The 9,246-nt window shown below is 49.5% G+C and overlaps 1 long non-coding RNA gene across 1 annotated transcript in view; it reads left to right on the top strand.

Annotated features, from left to right (window-relative positions):
- Positions 1-8,087: 8,087 nt before the first annotated feature.
- LOC119315926 overlaps positions 8,088-9,246 on the top strand; it is a 5,134-nt gene continuing 3,975 nt past the window's right edge. Inside the window, exon 1 of the long non-coding RNA XR_005152814.1 lies at positions 8,088-8,189. This is a non-coding gene — a long non-coding RNA (uncharacterized LOC119315926). The remainder of the gene's footprint in view (positions 8,190-9,246) is intronic.

Genomic DNA, 9,246 nt, shown 5'->3' with positions numbered 1-9,246 from the left:
GATATGTACATGTCCATGATCTCATAGTAAATCTTCTTTAGCATATATGTTTCAACTTTGTCAATGCAAAAAATCCAGATACTTCTTTTGAAAAGTCCGGGTCAATAGGCCAGCTTCAGAGTCAATTTGCTGACATTGGTCTCTTGTAGAGAAATATTGTGAAGAATAATCCACTTGAGTCGGCTACCAAAACGCCGGCTTAAGAAATATTGGTCTTGAAATACTCATCTGATATTCAGCCGGCTTAAAGATGTAGATCTTGCCGATTTATGATTGCCAAAATTGTCGGGTTATAAACAAATGATGTCGGGTCATGTAATTGTTGCTGATGCCGGGTTAATCTTATGATGACGCCGGGTCATAAACTTTGCAGATTTCTCCGATAATAATATAATACCTGATTTGCTCAAAACTGAGAATTTGAAGTTATTCCTCCCTTATATGCACATCACCTGTAGCCCCCAAGTGTCGGGTTGTCATGCTTGCAGCAACATGGGACTTGTAATTGCCTTATGCTCATAAAGATTTCAACCAGTGTAGCCCCCAAGGGCCGGGTCATTATGCAATAATGAGTAGGGACTTTGTAAATATGATCATGTAAACTTGAGCAACAACTTGTAGCCCCCAAGGGCCGGCTCAATAAGATATTACTGAGCTGGGACTTTGTATATGATTCATTGATAATACCATCAAATGATGTAATCTCCATCATGGGGCTTGAACCCACGTCCACAAGGTTAAGAGCTTTGTACTCTACCAACTGAATAATGGATCTTTCAATATAATGGATTAAGGCTTGTGTACCTTGAATTTCCGACAGGAGCAATTGGTAGCCCCCAAGGGGCGGATCATTTAAAATGTGATGAGTCGGGTCTTCAATAAGTTGAGCAAAAAAATGACTTTGCATTAGCCCCCAAGTGCCATGGTGCATGCTGGCAGTGACACGGGACTTGTATATTCGATGTAATCTCGATTTGAACAATGTAGCCCCCAAGTACCGGGTCGTAAGCCTGCAGTGACTCGGGACTATTTCCTCCATTGTAAAATAAATCATGCCCATTGATAAAAATAATAGCCGTTGCGCTAAAGCGACTTTGAAAACCTCAATCATAACACTGGTTATTGATAATCACAATAGAAATCCAGCCATGTTGGCTATTCAAGATTTGAATAATATAATCCCGTATGAAAACCTCAATCATTCAATATCATCATGAAAATCCAGCCAGTTTTGGCTATTAAAGATTTGAATACCTCATCGGTTGACAAGTAAATCCGGATTTTAAATACCTGGCGGATCTTAGCCGATGATGACTTAATGCGCATTCATTGTAAGCCAGAATTTTTGTAACCCGGTGGCCTATAGCCCTTGAGAAAATCCAGAATGGATAATCATTTTGAAGCATCAATTTTAATGATGAGTTTGGACTTAAGCATTTATATAACTCATAGTTCTGCAAATCCTACACAGAGTTTAAACAACATATGCCCTGCGACTTAACATGAAAAGCCAGGGCGAGTAACCACCCAAATGTAGTCTTATCCTGCACACAAGTAGATCACAAGATCCCTATGATCCTTTGAATGACACCGCCAGTTTATGTGACCCGGACAGTGAGGGTGAGAACCCAATTCTGTAAAAGCCGGCACATATGATGTTTGTTATGTGCTGACAACTTTATTGATCAAGGTTAAGCCGGTGGAATCAAAGCCACTCCCTAGATGCTTTCAAATATGATCAAAAAAGTCTCAAGACAAAGTCAAATAACTGCGATTGCAAAAAACTGTACAAGAAACAGACAAAATTTTGAGGCTTCTGATTCGAATACGATCAGTAAACCGTTCCAAAGGGGTTAAGCTAAGATTCGAATACGATCATATAGCCCCCAGTGGCTTTGGCGTTGCCGATCAAGAGGGTACCAACATCTATGTTCTCTTTGGTTCGAATACGACCTATGTTTGAACAGGAAGCCCCCAAATGACCTTGAGAGTTGTTTAACGACGTTGATTCGAATATGATCCACGTCGGACCCAAAGGGGTTGAGCTATAATTCGGATACAATCAAGAAGCCCCCAAGTGGGTTTGGCAGTGTGCCAATCAAAAGGGTACCGACAGCTATGTTCTCTTTGGTTCGAATACGACCTATGTTTGAACAGGAAGCCCCCAAATGACCATAGAGGCAGGGTACCTATATGTGAGTTGTGCTTTGCCACAGACTCTCTTTGGTCCCTTTAATTTTATCTGAGAACTCGAATTTTGCGAGAGATAGATTTTTGAAACGGAAATTCTTAAACCGGATATTGAGAGTTTCAAAGCTTTGTGAGAAACAAATTTACCTTGAACCGGATTTTAATCCGGAATTCTTCTTTTTAAGCCGGACATTTTTCTGATGGTCTTTAAATTTTCATCGATAGAGCAGTAATCTCCGGGGCCGGGTTATTTTCCCTCCAATGACCCGGAGTTTTTGAATGCATTGAAATCGGCCCATTCTGCCAAGTCATACCATTGTAGCCCCCGAGTGTCAAGACGACTCGAGGTGTTGGCTTGAGATTCTCCATATTTGACCATAACAGAAGGTCTATATCATTGGCGTTGATAGCGCGATGTGAATCCACATAAGGTTGAGGTGACTGTGGCGGGTTTATAAATGATCCCGTATGAACCGTGTCAGCAACTCGGCCAATGGTTCCTTCCAACTGGCTGTTTGAAGTTTAACCAAACTGTAGTGACGGCGACTTGTGCGCTGCCCATTGAGCCATCCAGTGCAGACGGCGGCTGATAATACATGATAATTTGCCTCCAATTTGTTGGAAGAAAACCGGGCTTCCCAAGCAGCGACTTGCTCATACTCAATAAATAGCTCATGCAGACAGGTGCAGCATGATGTGTTGATGTAGACCAGGCCGCGAGAGACGGACGGTAAAGACGACCACAACATCTGAGACGGCACAAACAGAAGAACCGGCCGTGGCGTTGTAAGCCGGTGCGGACGGGCAAGTTGTCCTCCTTGTTGTAAGCCCGCGTAGTCGTGAGAGACGGCCACGGCGTTGTAAGCCGACGCGGTCGCGAGAAACGGCCACGGCATTGTAAGCCGGTGCGGGAGTCCGTTGAGTAACGACGACCACCTATGCCCAAAGATGTTGACATGCCTTCATCTCCAAGATATAATATGTCATAAATAATTGCCCTGCATAACAATATTGCAGACCAAGGCAAAGACAGACTTGTTCTTTGACAAAAACAACATGTGCTAATAAAACAAACTCGGATGTATATCACCTGATTTGTTTGGACGATGGATGACCCGTTTATCGCAATAGAGGTAGCTCAGACAGACCAGCGACTCAATATAGTTCCGGCAGCTCAGGCAGACCGGCGACTTAATATAAACCCGGTGGCTCAAAGCGGCAAGGGCGACTCAACGCGGCTCCGGTGGGTTGATGTAGATTGAGCTGCACGGGTGGCGACTTACGCACACCTGTTCCATCAGTAAGAAGACGCAGACGTCGGTCCATGATGGTGCCGACGTACACTTCAGAGACACAACACGGCACCACTTTTGCTGCACATAAAATTAGACTTAGAGGGATGTCACCGGATGTTTTGTCGGGCGGACGTATCAGTATGATTCCTCTCGCTTCCTCTGTTTTATCTAGGGAACCATGCTATGCATCGTTGGATAATATCAAGTTGTACATTAATCCATGTGCGAGGTACCGTCCTTTCCTCCTTTGACTCGATATTTGACGAGTCCAGAGCGGCGACTCAGGCAGACGGCGGCTCAGCAGGCCAGCGGCCTGTCACCAGCCGCAGGGGCGGAGTCCAGCAGAGGCGCACCATACTGGCGACGAGCTGCTCACGGGTAGCAATGGTGGCGAGTCAATAAAGCACTTGAGCGAGGTCGAAGGCAGCTGGCTCTTGGGGTAAAACAGGCGCGACGGCGGCCGGCCCCGGCCGCAGCAGCGACTCGGAGTAGAGGTGCGCCGGCGACGTGACTTGTGAATGAGTGCAGCTGAAGTGGCTCAAGACCGAGATGGCGGCAAGCGACACGAGATCGGGTCGGAGGTCGCGGCGGCTTGCGGCAGGGGAAGAGGACAAAGCCGGGCGGCTCAGCAGCACGGCGGCTCGAAGCCAACTCGGAGCAGAAGTGGTGATGGTGACTCAGAGCGAATCCAAGAGGAGGCGAGGCCAGCGAAGCGGCCACAACGACGAGGCAGCAGGGGCTTCGAGGCCTACTCCGGCGAGGCTGGTCACAGCAGCCCGCGGCGGAAACGGTATTCGGAGCGATGGCTCTGGACAGAGGCGGCGCTCGAAAACGGCTCCGGACGGAGTCGGCGACTTGGATCAGAGCAGCAGGCCATGGCGATGACGGCTCGCAGTGGCTTCGGCAAGTTGAGGGCAGGGCAGAGGTAAGCTCGCAAGAGCATCTCCAACAGCCGCGCTAAACTAACGCCGCGCCGTAAATTAGGCCGTTTTAGCGCGGGCCCAACACGGCGGGTCGCTCCAGCGGGCGCGCAAAAACGGCGCGCGCGCTATAACGGGTTGGACGCGCTGTTGAAAACACTTACCTGCGCGGCGTATTTCGGGCGCCAGCTACAGCGCGCGGCACACTCGAGCGCTCGCGCCGCACTCTCTCCTCTCCTCGTCCTACGCCCCGCGCACGCCGATGCCGGCGCCCTGCCACCCACCCATGGACGCGCACACCGGCGCCCCGCTCACCCCGCTGTACAGCCGCGACCCCCCCTCCCGCCGCCGCCGCCGCTGCAGCCGCCGCCGCCGCCGAAAACCCTAGCGCGGGAAGCGCTGGCGTCGCCACCGCCGGAGCTCCGCCGAGCGTCGGCCTCGCGCGCAGCCTCTTCTTGCCGCCGCGGATGACCACGGCGCCGGGTGGCGTCGCGCCGGCGCCGTCCCGTGCCGCCGCCGCACTGTCGAAGAAGGTCCCCAATGCGGCGCGGACGAAGAAGGGCAAAACATCCGCGAAGAAAAACAAGGCGGCAGACGGCTCCGGCACCACGAAGGCGAGGGGAAAAAAGCTTGCAGGGCGTTCGACGACCGCGGCGGCTACCGAAGCACCGGCGAGCTCACTCGTTGAGCCGGCCGCCGACGCGCACCACGTGTTCGACGAAATGCCCCCAAGGTGAAAAAATTTCCAACTTTTCTTTTCTTCTTATTTTTTCAATGCATCATCATCACATATAGATAGCTTATTTGCATTGTTCAAAAAACTTTGTAGTCTCAACGATGATGCATACATGTCCACTATGGGTGTTGGGTCCAACAATTCGCATTGGTCTCAAACCAATGACATCCATTTCGAAGACCATGAGTTTGAGGTGGACGAGGAGGGTGAGGGAATTGTCGAGGCGCCGAAAGGAAGAGCGGGCAATTACTCAACCAACGATGACAAGTTACTATGCCATACTTATTTGCAAGTGTCGAGGGATCCATCCATTGGAGGTGATCAAAATAGAGACGCGTATTGGGGGAGAATGAAAGAACACTTTGATGCTCACAACTTGAGTGGAATTGACTGCTTCGAGAGATCACTTCGGTCCCGATGGTCGACAATCAACTCGGATTGTCAAAAGTGGGCGGCCGTACAAAAGGCAGTTGACAAGATTAACCCAAGTGGCACAAATGAGGATGATCGAGTAAGTGGCATCTCATATATGTTCATCATACTTGTTTTGGTGACCGAAGTGCTAACTTGTTTTGTTTTTCTTGTAGTACAACATTGCACAAAACTTGTTCAAAGAAGAGACAAGGACAACCAAGAAGGGGAAGATCAAGAAAGGCAGGGTCTTTACCTTGCCTCATTGCTATGAAGTGTTAAAGGATGATGAGAAATGGAAGAAGCGTGATGGTTTGGAGGATTTGCATTTGAGCAACAAATGGAAGCGAGCAATTGAGATGAATGATGATGAGGAGGAGGATGATGCATCAAGTGATGACGGCAAGAGAAGCCCCACAACCAACTCGGTTTCATACTCGAAGCCAAAACGACCGGATGGGTGCAAGAAAGACAAAACCGAAAAGAAGAAGAGAAAAGGAGATGATGAGCTCAAAAATGCTATGGAAGCTATTGTGAAGGCAATGGTCGAAGCCAATGAGGTGAGGAAAATGGCAAGGAACCAAGATGCCGTGGCCGAGGAGAGGAGGTTGGCGGCCGAGGAGAGAAGGGTGGCGGCCGAGGAGAGAAAGGTGGCTTTGGAGTTGAGGAAAGTGAGCAACGAGGAGCGAGCTAAGTTGTTGGAATGGGAGAAGCACTTATTCTTCTTGGACACATCTAACCTCAATGCGGCGCAAAAAGAGTATGTCAATCTTGCCCAACAAGAAGTCTTGATCCAAAAAGAGCCTTGGTTCGTGCAATGGGTGGCGGTGGCCTCGGCGCCATGGGAGGCATGGGTGGCTTCGGAGCCATGGGAGGCATGGGTGCACATCCGGCCGCCATGGGAGGCATGGGTGCACCTCTGACCGCCATGGGAGGCATGGGTGCACCTCCGGCCGCCATGGGAGGCATGGGTGGCTTTGGAGCACCCTTCGACGCTATGGCCATCATGGGAGGCATGAGTTTTGCTTCTCTCATGGGAGGCATGGGTGCACCTCTGGCCGCCATGGGTGCAATGTCTTTCGATGTGCCTTCTCACACACATTCCCATGAAGATGCCGTTGAAGATCTTGCCAACACCGTCGGAGCTTCACATGATGCGGTGTGTGATGAGGAGAGGGAGGAAGATTCATCTTCGGAGGCGGAAGAGTCGTCTTCGGAAGATGAGGACGAAGGCGAAGACGAGGAAGATGAAGATTGATGTGTCTTTCATGTCTTGAACTTTAGTTTGCATTTGAACTTGGTTGGATGAACTTGTGGGCATGATTTTGAACTTGTGGGCATGAACTTTTATTCATCAACTTGTTTGTGTCAAATTTTACATGTTCATTTTTTTTTTCCAAAATATCATATATGCAAAATGCCCGGCGAGTCGCGCGCGCTGTATTTTTGCGCTCTGCTGGAGCGGCGCGCGCGCGCTGCATTATAACACGGCTGCTGGAGCCAGCGCAGGCGGGCGCGCAAAACCAGCCGCAACGCGCGCGGTAAACAGGTTTTTTGCGCGCGGCTGTTGGAGATGCTCTAACGGTGAGGTGCAGCTCGTGGTACAAACGGAGCGAGGCAGAAGCCGACTCAACGGAGGCCACTTCGTTGGTGGTGGAGACAACTTGGCGGTGAAGCTCCAGCCGACGGCTCGGGGCAGGGCCCCTGTGAGGCGGAGCGGCGAGCCGGCAGAGGGCGGAGAGGCACTGCGAGCCGGCGGCAGGTGGAGAAACGGCGTGGCCAGGGCAAGGCGGCCTGTGGCACGGCAGTAGCAGAACCGGCGTCCGTCTCCGCTTTCGAGTCGTGGCTGATTTGATCAATCCATGTCCGTGTTCCCTTCTAGGTAGTGGCTCTTTTCTTGAACTTTGACTTTTCTTCCGTCCGGTTACTGCAGTGCATGTACCGTGGCAGCAAAATCCTGTCGCTCTTGTCGATTTGCAGAGGCGACTCATGGTTGTAACTGATGATCCTTTGGCCTCACATCCTTGTGAGATTTTGGGACTTGTGCTAATTCATTTGATGAATAGTATATGTATTAGTAGTACCTTTTTTTTATATTCTCCCCTTCTTTTCGGCCTTTGACTTCCGCAGATTGCTGCTGCATGTGTGTGCATCATCAAACAGGGCTAGCGGGCACATGCCTCGAGCACATCTTTGTCCGTGGCCTTGGGCGTCTGCTATTATACCTTGTTTTTTTTTGTTTTTTTTTTGTCGTAGGCGACAACAATAACAGCAGATCCGCTGCCACCACCCATTACTTTCGGATTTGCTATTTTTGAGTCGACTGTTTTTCAATTCGCTTTCATTCAACTCTGTGTACGTTCGATCTCGCCCTGAGATTCGCGCTTGGTCTTGGGTTTGTGGTGGTTTTCGGGTTGGTTTTCCTATCGGGCGCGGTTTTTTGCTTCAACCCGTTTTCCTTGGCCCGGCCCCGTCCCGACCGGGCATGTAGGTTTTTTTGTCGTTTTTGAATTTAGGAGCGGGTGTCGTTCCCCTTTCTCATTTTATCGTCAAACTCTAAAGTAAATCGTGGCAAGAAATCAAATGCCCCTTTTGATAAGGCAGAGGTAGAGAGCTCGAGCGGCAGAGGTGGGGGAGGTGATTCCTTCTTTCATGGCGATTCCGAGCTCTTCCATCGCAGGATTTTGATCTCTTCTCCTTTTCCTCTTCATCCCCCGGCTGCCCTGGTTGCTTGTCCTTGTCTCTCCCGTTTTTGCCCGTGCTTTCGTGGCTCTGTAGTTCCAGATCCAGGTGATTTGGGGTTTCATGGATCCCCGGTAGGTCTTTTTTTTATTCGCGGGATGTTCTTGTTGCCGCCATGGTGTTCTAGTCCATCATGGTTGTGCGCCTGAGTTTTGGTTAGAGCTTGCAGCGCGCCATGTGTAGTCCGCCATGCCGTGGTCTTCTCTTTTTGTTGTGGAAGTAGGCCAAATCCCACCTGGTTTGGCTTCTGTAGGCGAAATCCTGGGGCAGTGTTCTGCTGTTGATGTAAGTTTCTCTGTTGTTGATGTGGAGGTAGGCGTAGTAGGCGTTAGTTTTCAGCGGTGGATGTCATAGCTTGACTCTGAAGATCGGGTTCTGGTTGTTTGTTGGGGAGATTTCATCTTCTGGCGTCTTCTTTGGGGTTGTAGTTGTAGTTGTAGATGACTGCTCTTGTTTTGATGTTCTAGCCCCTGAATTTCGTCATGTTGTAATGTATTTGTTCCCTGATGTTTGTTCATCCCGCTGGTTACTGAATTTCTATGTTCCGAATGTTTCCTTTCTGCATCTTCCTGAATTTTCATGCTTGTTTTTCAGTGTTCCCCTATAATAGGAGTGTATGTTACACCGAGATATACAGAGTATCAGCATGCAGTTCTGCTTTGCAATTTTTGACCCTGTTAGTTGCCCTATATAGTTTCCCTGTACCTTGTCCTGTAGAGCTTCACTGCAACCTCATGCATTCAGTGGTTTTGCCATAGTTTCAGAGTAATTTGTTTCAGTGTCTGTATGTAGCTTTTTCCTGTTTTTTGAGTGTATTAAACCCCTAGTTTATGATGTAATTTCCCCGTATTAAACCCCTACTTTAGTGTACTCAGTGTACCTTGTTGTTGCACTTTTTCGATGTAGTATATCCCGTAGTTGGTTTCGCAACCCTGCATTTTCAAAGTGTAAC

Source organism: Triticum dicoccoides, chromosome 6A (assembly GCF_002162155.2).
Source record: "Triticum dicoccoides isolate Atlit2015 ecotype Zavitan chromosome 6A, WEW_v2.0, whole genome shotgun sequence".
Taxonomy (NCBI): Eukaryota; Viridiplantae; Streptophyta; class Magnoliopsida; order Poales; family Poaceae; genus Triticum; species Triticum dicoccoides.
This window is presented reverse-complemented; position numbering and strand designations above follow the sequence as displayed.